The sequence below is a fragment of the Amia ocellicauda genome, chromosome 19 (assembly GCF_036373705.1).
Source record: "Amia ocellicauda isolate fAmiCal2 chromosome 19, fAmiCal2.hap1, whole genome shotgun sequence".
NCBI classification, from domain to species: Eukaryota; Metazoa; Chordata; class Actinopteri; order Amiiformes; family Amiidae; genus Amia; species Amia ocellicauda.
In genome coordinates this window covers 1,879,272-1,892,967 of record NC_089868.1, presented here as the reverse complement: position 1 = coordinate 1,892,967, position 13,696 = coordinate 1,879,272, and the positions used below count along the sequence as shown (strand labels likewise).

At 40.4% G+C, this 13,696-nt stretch overlaps 3 non-coding genes across 3 annotated transcripts; all 3 read left to right on the top strand.

The window, feature by feature from the left end:
• Nucleotides 1-2,111: 2,111 nt before the first annotated feature.
• On the top strand, nt 2,112-2,183 carry trnag-ucc (transfer RNA glycine (anticodon UCC)). The gene has a single exon. It is a non-coding gene; the product is annotated as a tRNA-Gly (tRNA).
• Nucleotides 2,184-8,830: 6,647 nt separating this feature from the next.
• Nucleotides 8,831-8,902, top strand: trnaw-cca (transfer RNA tryptophan (anticodon CCA)). Its single transcript has one exon. It is a non-coding gene; the product is annotated as a tRNA-Trp (tRNA).
• A 2,381-nt stretch (nt 8,903-11,283) lies between these two features.
• trnag-ucc (transfer RNA glycine (anticodon UCC)) lies at nt 11,284-11,355 on the top strand. Its single transcript has one exon. It is a non-coding gene; the product is annotated as a tRNA-Gly (tRNA).
• Nucleotides 11,356-13,696: the final 2,341 nt, after the last annotated feature.

Below are 13,696 nucleotides of genomic sequence, written 5' to 3'. Positions count from 1 at the left end.
CTTTTATGTATTTCTTGTGCTTTCGATTACCGCCTACCCTATACTGTCTCACTTTCTGATCCCTGGTCGACACAATTCATACACTAATAAAAACGTATAGAAATACTTTAGATAACATCAACACTACTAGGTAATAATAGTAGATGGGATTCAATGTTCATTTCTCGGTTCATGTTTGAGCGATTCCGAGGCCTCGCTAAGGTGCCTTTTAGTGATGCGCTAAGGTCGCTGCACTGTGGCGCGGCACACCGACCCCCCAGGATGTTGCCATATTATTAGGAATATTATTAGGGTTCCACTGTACAAGATCTGCTGCCGTGCTCGGCATTACCAGCAGCTTATCCAGACGGAGGCGCCGGGTGTCACAGAGAGATGCAGGTCGGTGCTGCTAGTGGAGCGAGTCACTCATACTTTGACAATCACTCTTTGGGTGCATCGGGGTGTGTATATTGAAGTCACTAGACTTTCATTGACGTACACGGAGTAGCCTACACAGCATCAGCTGAGTTTGCGCCTGTAGAAAAGCCTGGCTGAATTTCTGCCAGCCCCAGCTCCTCTAGTCCAATAGTGCTATTAGTCAGCAACATTAGATGGCAGTCACACACAAGGTGCTTGAACTTGAGACTGAGAAAGTTTCCGGCTGTTGGAGCGCACCGCTTTCTACGTGGCACTAGTGTAAAGATGTCACTAATGTAAGTTTGTTCGAGATATGATTCTCTCTTAGAGTGCGAGAGGTCCTGGTTTAAAATGCCTTTCTTTTACGGTTTTCTTAATTTCTCATCAGCATTTTATTATGGTATTACCCCTTTTCTGTAAAGATTAGTTTATAATACACATGCATATACTACATATACTATTATTAAACATTATTATTATTTTTATTTCTTGGCAGACGCCCTTATGCAGGGCGACTTGCAACATAAGTGCAAGAATACAGTTAAGTACAAGGCATCAAACATTACAAATTCAAATTTACATTAAACAAAGCAATTCAAGATAATACATTTTACAACTTCCAATGTATACAGTTAAGTACAGTAAGTGCAGTCATACATTGTGAAAAGTAAAGCTAAGTGCCGTCAAGATGTACGACAATTGTCGAAATCATGTATTTGGCCAGTGAATAAGATCTCTTCTCCTCTCATCAGCATTTTATTATGGTATTACCCCTTTTCTGTAAAGATTAGTTTATAATACACATGCATATACTACATATACTATTATCATTTAAAATATTGTAGACAGACGCCATCCGACTGTCTATCCGTCTATTTTTAAATCCATCTAGTTTTGTCCATTTGTCCAAAATGTGGCTAGAGACAGTGGCTTGCTTTCTACCTAGTTCCCCCAGTAAAAGCCATTAACCACTGAAGAAACTCAATTCATTTCTGACAGTCATTTAAGGTAAGGTACATCCTTGCCATTCTTAACAATGACTGTGATGTCATCTACGTAAGCCACCGCTTTGAAAAGTTTCATTAATACACCAGGAACAATCAGCCCAAATAGTCTGTAGGTTATGTAAATGCATCACTACCAGCAGGTGACACACACACACACACACACACACACTTTTTTCTCGAGTTTGTTTTTCCATTCCAATGGGTGTCCAAGTTACTCCAACAGTCCAAGTTACACTGTCAATCAAATACATCATTGTCCGTGTTCCACCTTGGTGGGTAAATTCAATAAACTATGCGCTAAATAAAAACTGGCCTTTAAATAAACAGTATTCATCTATCGAGAATCTATGTTCATGGATTGTATAGAAGTATTTCCACATATGCATCTGGACACTCGGGCAAGCCAGCTGAGAAGTCGCTCAAGTCGCCGCAGCTAAGTATCGCCTTTTTCTCTCGCGTTTCCTAGTTTAGTTAAGAGTTACATTGATTGTTTACGTGGTTTGTTTAGCTAAGAATGATATATCTTGCACCTGTTTTGTAGTAAGAGCAGCGACTGTTTGTTAGTGAATTTAGCAAGTTACTTAGCACACTCAACACGCCCTGTCTGTAATCAGAAGCTTTACACTGTAGGCTGTGATTATTCGCATGTATCTAGTCAGATGAATGATCTGAAATGCATCAAAAGTCATGGAATGAGAGACTTTCTGGGCGTTGGTGGTATAGTGGTGAGCATAGCTGCCTTCCAAGCAGTTGACCCGGGTTCGATTCCCGGCCAACGCAACGTTTTCTTTCTAGGCTTCCGCCATCACACTTGTGATGCTTCGGGGGAGTTCGACACCATTCAAGCTATTGCGACCCTACTAAGCCTGCACTTACCGCTGTTTTCACTAACACACTTCTGGTGAACCGTTGCGCATGAACAGATGACGAATAAATGGCCTTACACTAGTATCCCACAGCACCAGCTTCGTCTGTAGAAAAACAAAGGTTCCTCTCCCTGCTGCAGGATACCCACATCACACTTGACTCGCAGACCTTTACTGCGCCCTCTTGCTTCACGTGGGCCGTGCTCCCAGAAGCGCTGTAACATACATGTGCACTTGCGTGCAAAAGTATTCGGTATTACATTTATTTGACGTGTTCATTGCTTGAATATACTTTAAAAGCTAATACACTCCTCTCCATGCTCACCAACAACAATGTTGGCGACGATGACGGCTAAAGTAAGGAGAAATAGAAATGCCACTTCCATTCACTCCAATTACTATTGTTGTTATTATTACAAGGGAAAACTATGACCCTTGGTCATCAGTGTCTTGGGCGGACAGTTATGTCATTTAACAACATCCAAGATACCCGAGCCATCGGTCAGTCAGCACCGCTAGATGGCGGCAGTCAGACACTCATGCAATGTTTGAAGGAGAAAGTGTTCAAATAGAGGAGCGCACAACTCTCTACGTGGCACCGATGTTAACTAGTTTTCACAGAAACCTGTGCTATGTGGCTCGTTGGTCTAGGGGTATGATTCAAAGGGTTCAAATCCCGGACGAGCCCTTTGTTTTAGTCTTTTCTCATTCATTTTCATTTTGACAGGGTACTTTTGCCAACATGAAAAACATTTCCTTCATGTATCATGACTTCATTATGGTAATATCTCATTTCGTATGTTTCCAAATAGGCCTCTTAACAATCATCTACAAGCCTACATATACCAGCATGATTTCATACAATGTGCACGATATGTAGTCCATGTCTGTCTCTCTGTCTCTCTAGATATATGTTTATAATTGAGTTGATGATAGTTGCATCTGTGCGCCAAACTGTGTCTGAGCAGCAGACTGTAACTTGAAATAATTGCATGAAAATGTCTGTATCTTCTTAATTTTATGCAGGTTAGTTCAGCTAGTAAGAAAGGTCACTATCTTTTTTATCTTTTTCTGTAACTAAACCATTCAGTCTTTCTACATGATGCCGTAAATCCAACATTTCCCCAATTCGCTCCCTGCGAGAAGACAATGCGGTGTGCAATGAAAGTGATAGCCTGTCACTTGGCACTTCAGTTCTGCGTACCACCAAGTCTTATTAGACTCCTTAGTTCTAACTGCAAGTTCCCTGCCATGTCCATGAAAGGGGATTGAGTCCGTATTGAACCATTATCTAAAACACAAAACTATGAGAAAGCTTTCGTGATCTATTGGTGCGCAACGCTACCTTCCGAGTAGTGGCCAGTACTACTACTACTAAAGGTAAAAATACTAAGGAACGAATGAACGAAAGAGAGAGTATCATTACTCAGTACACTTAGAGGCTATGTGTGTACTAGTAACTTGTTACTTGATTTAAGTCACGAAAAGTACCATCCAACGTCAGCCCCATCCTATGTAATGTGTGATGTCCAGAGCCGGCCCTAGCCATTTGGGGGCCATATGCGAGATTTGATAGTAGCCCCAAAACCATCCCCCCTCTCGATGAAAAACATTTTAGTGGTGCCCATGTTTATGGCGTATAGAGAATGTTTAGTTAAAACTAAAATAAACACAAACATTTAAATAATGCACATCACAGAACATGTATTGCACTTTAACATACACTGTACTTGTTGAAGAAATTGATGTAATAATCAATACAAATGTAAATAGTGCACTATGCATATTGAAATCAGAGCAATAACTAATAAACTGTTTAGGTAAAATAACATCCACACCAAAAATACTCAATACTGAAAATACTATAGTGCACAAAAAACTGAATTTAAATAATACAATACTATGAAAAATCATTAGCTGACAACTGGCAAACTACTGCAGTACTTAACTACTAGCTGATCATTATCATCATTTGGATGGCAACTGGCAGTAGGCTAGCTAGCAAAGTGAGCTGGATTATTACTTTATAATGATATATAATTTATAAAGACATGTAAATTCCTCACAAAGTTATGACTTAAAGTCCCACTGCTTGGAATTTAGAAAACACAGAACATCACTAAAGTTCCCCTGACATTATCTTTATAAACTCCACCACAATATACATTATATCCATCATATTTACATTACATTTAGCATACATATCCCTGACGCGTGTATTGACCTCACTGGAGACAATATGCTCGAGTCACAGATTAAATGCCCCTCTCCCTCTCGGGTTTACATGGTCTTAGTTTATTGCACTAGAGACGAGTTGTTTACCCGCAGCACTGCACAGGGCAAAGGACTGTCTTGTGCATTGCGCCTTGTTTAATACTTTGTTTTAATGATCTTACCGAGTGGTTTTTTACGTCACTGGTGGGGCTACAAAGCCATGAATCGAAGTGTTTTATCAAGTTAGGATTAAAACACGATGTACAGTACTGAACAGTGTACAACAGACCCACAACAATTTAGAGAGCATAATGATAAAGGAAACCACTGATCCGCATTAACCATGAAACGTCCATCAGCAATGTACTTTACCTTGAAACCCACAATAAATGGACCAGACCGTTACCTTGCACTTTTAAAATGCGTCCATTTCGGGAATGTTACATGGATACCTTCATCTCAGACGTTAGATTTTGCACGTAAACTGTGGGCTTAGATCGTGGAAAATTGTGCATGTTTTCAAAATTTCAACGCCATTTACTGGTGTTCTTGGGATGCTCCTTCTGTGTGACCGTATACCTCGAGTAAACGTTTACTCGGTCTGCTTGAGCAAGTGGGTTGAAATGACGTGTGTAAGCCGAAAGCCAGTAATGTATTTTGATACCAGACATTACAGCTTTCATGACCAGGGGCGCAGCGAGGATTTCAGGGCCCCATGAAAGTAAAAAAGGTAGCTACCGAAGTGTGACCCATCGGGAGGATAGCTAAACCCGGGGGTTATTCCTGTGAGGAGAGGTTGAGGGGTGGATGAGGAAGCTCGCCACATGATAGGTCGTTGAGGTAGGAGGAGAAACAAGTGAGAGCAGTCCCAGAGATTCCAAGGTCAGCGAGGCAGGAGAGTAGGATGGAGTGATCGACGGTGTCAAATGTTGCGGAGAGACCAAGGAGGATGAGGATTGAGGAGAGGGAGGCTGCCCGAGCACAGTTGAGGGAGTCAGTGACTGCCAGGAGAGCAGTCTCAGTGGTGTGAGCGGTGTTTGGAAGGCGGATTGCAGAGGATCAAGAAGTGAGAGATGGGAAAGGAATGCAGAGAGCTGACAGTGGAAAGTGAATAAATAAAACAAAACAAGAAGCAATAAAAAACACACAAAACAAATACCAAAATAGGCTAACGCCCATTGCTAGTGATGCAATAAAGGGACACTGTTTGGAATGAATGAGAATTGTGCATTCTTACCGATGCCCCACAACGATCACACCTTTTGATCGATCAGCTATTTAACTCTTTCATCAACCTCCATTACCTATAACATAATTTTGAGAAATGTACTTTTTCTTTCAAGTGTGCTGCAGGAAACATCCACTTATTTATAATTCGTTTTATGTCACTTGTTTGCTGCAAGAAAGGCAAGGCGGTAAGGCTGTAGAACACTGCTACATTATGCATCTTGCACTATGGTGTCTGTAATATAGTTTTTTCGTGCAATACTAATTTATATTGTATTCATAATTCGATTTGTCACTTGTTTCTTGCATACTGTTTTTATTTTGTGTGGTTTTTTATTGTTTCAAAAATAAAGAAAATCTAAGACATGAAGCTATGCAGTTTCTGTGTGAGTGTATGAACACAATGATCGGTGGTGGAATTGGCTGCGATGCCAGGGGCACCAGCTAAAATCTTGCCTAGGGCATCAAATTGGTCAGGGCCGGCCCAGGGCGGAATGACTGATGTGCGGTCCTAATTAATCGGCTACGTAAATCATTCCTTTCCGACCGAACCTGTAACGCTCAAATAATTAATCTGTATAATTTAAATCTATAATCTCTATGAATTATTCCTCGCAGAAAAGCTACTGGGTCTGGATCACTACTGGATCTGTTAGGAACGGCGCCGTCATTGTTGGGGGACACAGTCAGCTGTCATTTAACTGGGCAGATGAAATACAGTCAGATTGTTAGCCATCTAACTTCAAGTTAACCTGACAGGGAGCAGGTTTGAGATGCTGGAAATGCTGCTCTGGAAACATAGCTGGCTGAACTTTAAACTCGCTACGGAGAATGGAAAATCCCGAGTTAATGCCAAGTTATCCTGAAACTTAGCCGGCTAACCTACTTATCCAAGTAGGAAGAACACACCCAGGTGCCTATATGTTGTTGGTTTCTTTACAATGCTTGTGTAACTTAATAATATATATACTTTTCCTTGTGCAGAAAACATATCGGCACAATTCGAACTTGTGCAAGTTTTATTGTAGAATACTACTACTAATAATAATAATTACAATTATTATGATAATAAACACGAAACAGAGACTGATTAGCATACGTTGAGGTTATCAACAAAGCTATTAACTCTTTACCATAATGCATTTTTACTATTAAGTTGTATCTGAAGCATATCATCTTTCGTGAAACTTGATTTGATTATGTACTTACCCAGCGTTACTTTTAACTTTTCTGTATGTGCACATATTCCTGTTATCCACAAACCACTGTAGTTATTTAAAGCAACTAAACGCAATAACTTCATCGTCACTCTTGTAACATTAAAACCCAATATTCACTGGCGCTGTTTAAACTGTGAATAACTAGGTGAGTGCATGTTTTTTCAGACAATGGCCAATTCTACCTGTTCACCAAAAGCAAGCATGTGCAAATATGTACATTTATTATTTGGACCTTATTATATTAAACCTATTGTAAAATAAAATACAATATTAGTAAAGGCAAATACACTCACCTAAAGGATTATTAGATACACCTGTTCAATTTCTCATTAATGCAATTATCTAACCAACCAATCACATGGCAGTTGCTTCAATGCATTTAGGGGTGTGGTCCTGGTCAAGACAATCTCCTGAACTCCAAACTGGATGTCTGAATGGGAAAGAAAGGTGATTTAAGCAATTTTGAGCGTGGCATGGTTGTTGGTGCCAGACGGGCCCGTCTGAGTATTTCACAATCTGCTCAGTTACTGGGATTTTCACGCACAACCATTTCTAGGGTTTACAAAAAATGGTGTGAAAAGGGAAAAACATCCAGTATGCGGCAGTCCTGTGGGCGAAAATGCCTTGTTGATGCTAGAGGTCAGAGGAGAATGGGCCGACTGTTTCAAGCTGATAGAAGAGCAACTTTGACTGAAATAAACACTCGTTACAATCGAGGTATGCAGCAAGGCATTTGTGAAGCCACAACACGTACAACCTTGAGGCGGATGGGCTACAACAGCAGAAGACCCCACCGGGTACCACTCATGTCCACTACACATAGGAAAAAGAGGCTACAATTTGCACAAGCTCACCAAAATTGGACAGTTGAAGACTGGAAAAATGTTGCCTGGTCTGATGAGTCTCGATTTCTGTTGAGACATTCAGATGGTAGAGTCAGAATTTGGCGTAAACAGAATGAGAACATGGATCCATCATGCCTTGTTACCACTGTGCAGGCTGGTTGTGGTGGTGTAATGGTGTGGGGGATGTCTTCTTGGCACACTTTAGGCCCCTTAGTGCCAATTGGGCATCGTTTAAATGCCACGGCCTACCTGAGCATTGTTTCTGAGCATGTCCATCCCTTTATGACCACCATGTACCCATCCTCTGATGGCTACTTCCAGCAGGATAATGCACCATGTCACAAAGGTCGAATCATTTCAAATTTTGTTTCTTGAACATGACAATGAGTTCACTGTACTAAACTGGCCCCCACAGTCACCAGATCTCAACCCAATAGAGCATCTTTGGGATGTGGTGGAACAGGAGCTTCGTGCCCTGGATGTGCATCCCGCAAATCTCGATCAACTGCAAGATGCTATCCTATCAATATGGGCCAACATTTCTAAAGAATGCTTTCAGCACCTTGTTGAATCAATGCCACGTAGAATTAAGGCAGTTCTGAAGGCGAAAGGGGGTAAAACACAGTATTAGTATGGTGTTCCTAATAATCCTTTAGGTGAGTGTATAAGCGGAATATATTTGTTATAAATACAGCAAATATAGTTTTATATTCACTGTATTTTCCATTTCATGGGATTCCAGAATAATTTCTGTATCAAATTTAAACTACTGAGATATCATATTAAAGATATAGGAAAGACCAAACATATGTGCAGTGTCCGGTTTTCTTTGTTTTCTTTCTTTCTGTAATTTCTGCTTTAAGTTTAACTTGGTATTCACGTCATGCCATGTGTTCTGTGTCATGCTCACTGTCACTATCTCTTTAGCATTCTGTTTAACTTCTTCATCACGTCAATGCTTCAGTTGCCCATTCATTAACCTAATGGTCACTAGCAAAACATCACCATAGTTCCCAATATTTTTCCTTGACGTCCTGTGTTAACTGAAGTTTAAGGACCTCGTGGCGCAACGGTAGCGCGTCTGACTCCAGATCAGAAGGTTGTGTGTTCAAATCACGTCGGGGTCAGTCTTTTACTCAACATTCCCTGTAATATCACTCAATAATTCCTGCTCTGGAGAGTGTTATTAATATCCTAGAATGCAAACGTTGTTAGTCTAAGTAACATGCATCTACACCCGAGGGGATGCATAAAAGTCAGTCTGGTCTCCTGCACGTTGAAATTATATTTGATTTTAAGAATCCGTATCGTTTGTTATATTTTAATCTGCCTTGTTATAGGCTATTAACAGTCGACTGTCACAATCCGTGTTTTATTCACCTGCTGTATAGCTCCCTTTTATGTATTTCTTGTGCTTTCGATTACCGCCTACCCTATACTGTCTCACTTTCTGATCCCTGGTCGACACAATTCATACACTAATAAAAACGTATAGAAATACTTTAGATAACATCAACACTACTAGGTAATAATAGTAGATGGGATTCAATGTTCATTTCTCGGTTCATGTTTGAGCGATTCCGAGGCCTCGCTAAGGTGCCTTTTAGTGATGCGCCAAGGTCGCTGCACTGTGGCGCGGCACACCGACCCCCCAGGATGTTGCCATATTATTAGGAATATTATTAGGGTTCCACTGTACAAGATCTGCTGCCGTGCTCGGCATTACCAGCAGCTTATCCAGACGGAGGCGCCGGGTGTCACAGAGAGATGCAGGTCGGTGCTGCTAGTGGAGCGAGTCACTCATACTTTGACAATCACTCTTTGGGTGCATCGGGGTGTGTATATTGAAGTCACTAGACTTTCATTGACGTACACGGAGTAGCCTACACAGCATCACCTGAGTTTGCGCCTGTAGAAAAGCCTGGCTGAATTTCTGCCAGCCCCAGCTCCTCTAGTCCAATAGTGCTATTAGTCAGCAACATTAGATGGCAGTCACACACAAGGTGCTTGAACTTGAGACTGAGAAAGTTTCCGGCTGTTGGAGCGCACCGCTTTCTACGTGGCACTAGTGTAAAGATGTCACTAATGTAAGTTTGTTCGAGATATGATTCTCTCTTAGAGTGCGAGAGGTCCTGGTTTAAAATGCCTTTCTTTTACGGTTTTCTTAATTTCTCATCAGCATTTTATTATGGTATTACCCCTTTTCTGTAAAGATTAGTTTATAATACACATGCATATACTACATATACTATTATTAAACATTATTATTATTTTTATTTCTTGGCAGACGCCCTTATGCAGGGCGACTTGCAACATAAGTGCAAGAATACAGTTAAGTACAAGGCATCAAACATTACAAATTCAAATTTACATTAAACAAAGCAATTCAAGATAATACATTTTACAACTTCCAATGTATACAGTTAAGTACAGTAAGTGCAGTCATACATTGTGAAAAGTAAAGCTAAGTGCCGTCAAGATGTACGACAATTGTCGAAATCATGTATTTGGCCAGTGAATAAGATCTCTTCTCCTCTCATCAGCATTTTATTATGGTATTACCCCTATTCTGTAAAGATTAGTTTATAATACACATGCATATACTACATATACTATTATCATTTAAAATATTGTAGACAGACGCCATCCGACTGTCTATCCGTCTATTTTTAAATCCATCTAGTTTTGTCCATTTGTCCAAAATGTGGCTAGAGACAGTGGCTTGCTTTCTACCTAGTTCCCCCAGTAAAAGCCATTAACCACTGAAGAAACTCAATTCATTTCTGACAGTCATTTAAGGTAAGGTACATCCTTGCCATTCTTAACAATGACTGTGATGTCATCTACGTAAGCCACCGCTTTGAAAAGTTTCATTAATACACCAGGAACAATCAGCCCAAATAGTCTGTAGGTTATGTAAATGCATCACTACCAGCAGGTGACACACACACACACACACACACACACACTTTTCTCTCGAGTTTGTTTTTCCATTCCAATGGGTGTCCAAGTTACTCCAACAGTCCAAGTTACACTGTCAATCAAATACATCATTGTCCGTGTTCCACCTTGGTGGGTAAATTCAATAAACTTTGCGCTAAATAAAAACTGACCTTTAAATAAACAGTATTCATCTATCGAGAATCTATGTTCATGGTTTGTATAGAAGTATTTCCACATATGCATCTGGACACTCGGGCAAGCCAGCTGAGAAGTCGCTCAAGTCGCCGCAGCTAAGTATCGCCTTTTTCTCTCGCGTTTCCTAGTTTAGTTAAGAGTTACATTGATTGTTTACGTGGTTTGTTTAGCTAAGAATGATATATCTTGCACTTGTTTTGTAGTAAGAGCAGCGACTTTTTGTTAGTGAATTTAGCAAGTTACTTAGCACACTCAACACGCCCTGTCTGTAATCAGAAGCTTTACACTGTAGGCTGTGATTATTCGCATGTATCTAGTCAGATGAATGATCTGAAATGCATCAAAAGTCATGGAATGAGAGACTTTCTGGGCGTTGGTGGTATAGTGGTGAGCATAGCTGCCTTCCAAGCAGTTGACCCGGGTTCAATTCCCGGCCAACGCAACGTTTTCTTTCTAGGCTTACGCCATCACACTTGTGATGCTTCGGGGGAGTTCGACACCATTCAAGCTATTGCGACCCTACTAAGCCTGCACTTACCGCTGTTTTCACTAACACACTTCTGGTGAACCGTTGCGCATGAACAGATGACGAATAAATGGCCTTACACTAGTATCCCACAGCACCAGCTTCGTCTGTAGAAAAACAAAGGTTCCTCTCCCTGCTGCAGGATACCCACATCACACTTGACTCGCAGACCTTTACTGCGCCCTCTTGCTTCACGTGGGCCGTGCTCCCAGAAGCGCTGTAACATACATGTGCACTTGCGTGCAAAAGTATTCGGTATTACATTTATTTGACGTGTTCATTGCTTGAATATACTTTAAAAGCTAATACACTCCTCTCCATGCTCACCAACAACAATGTTGGCGACGATGACGGCTAAAGTAAGGAGAAATAGAAATGCCACTTCCATTCACTCCAATTACTATTGTTGTTATTATTACAAGGGAAAACTATGACCCTTGGTCATCAGTGTCTTGGGCGGACAGTTATGTCATTTAACAACATCCAAGATACCCGAGCCATCGGTCAGTCAGCACCGCTAGATGGCGGCAGTCAGACACTCATGCAATGTTTGAAGGAGAAAGTGTTCAAATAGAGGAGCGCACAACTCTCTACGTGGCACCGATGTTAACTAGTTTTCACAGAAACCTGTGCTATGTGGCTCGTTGGTCTAGGGGTATGATTCAAAGGGTTCAAATCTCGGACGAGCCCTTTGTTTTAGTCTTCTCTCATTCATTTTCATTTTGACAGGGTACTTTTGCCAACATGAAAAACATTTCCTTCATGTATCATGACTTCATTATGGTAATATCTCATTTCGTATGTTTCCAAATAGGCCTCTTAACAATCATCTACAAGCCTACATATACCAGCATGATTTCATACAATGTGCACGATATGTAGTCCATGTCTGTCTCTCTGTCTGTCTAGATATATGTTTATAATTGAGTTGATGATAGTTGCATCTGTGCGCCAAACTGTGTCTGAGCAGCAGACTGTAACTTGAAATAATTGCATGAAAATGTCTGTATCTTCTTAATTTTATGCAGGTTAGTTCAGCTAGTAAGAAAGGTCACTATCTTTTTTATCTATTTCTGTAACTAAACCATTCAGTCTTTCTACATGATGCCGTAAATCCAACATTTCCCCAATTCGCTCCCTGTGAGAAGACAATGCGGTGTGCAATGAAAGTGATAGCCTGTCACTTGGCACTTCAGTTCTGCGTACCACCAAGTCTTATTAGACTCCTTAGTTCTAACTGCAAGTTCCCTGCCATGTCCATGAAAGGGGATTGAGTCCGTATTGAACCATTATCTAAAACACAAAACTATGAGAAAGCTTTCGTGATCTATTGGTGCGCATCGCTACCTTCCGAGTAGTGGCCAGTACTACTACTACTAAAGGTAATTATACTAAGGAACGAATGAACGAAAGAGAGAGTATCATTACTCAGTACACTTAGAGGCTATGTGTGTACTAGTAACTTGTTACTTGATTTAAGTCACGAAAAGTCGCATCCAACGTCAGCCCCATCCTATGTAATGTGTGATGTCCAGAGCCGGCCCTAGCCATTTGGGGGCCATATGCGAGATTTGATAGTAGCCCCAAAACCATCCCCCCTCTCAATGAAAAAAATTTTAGTGGTGCCCATGTTTATGGCGTATAGAGAATGTTTAGTTAAAACTAAAATAAACACAAACATTTAAATAATGCACATCACAGAACATGTATTGCACTTTAACATACACTGTACTTGTTGAAGAAATTGATGTAATAATCAATACAAATGTAAATAGTGCACTATGCATATTGAAATCAGAGCAATAACTAATAAACTGTTTAGGTAAAATAACATCCACACCAAAAATACTCAATACTGAAAATACTATAGTGCACAAAAAACTGAATTTAAATAATACAATTCTATCAAAAATCATTAGCTGACAACTGGCAAACTACTGCAGTACTTAACTACTAGCTGATCATTATCATCATTTGGATGGCAACTGGCAGTAGGCTAGCTAGCAAAGTGAGCTGGATTATTACTTTATAATGATATATAATTTATAAAGACATGTAAATTCCTCACAAAGTTATGACTTAAAGTCCCACTGCTTGGAATTTAGAAAACACAGAACATCACTAAAGTTCCCCTGACATTATCTTTATAAACTCCACCACAATATACATTATATCCATCATATTTACATTACATTTAGCATACATATCCCTGACGCGTGTATTGACCTCACTGGAGACAATATGCTCGAGTCACAGA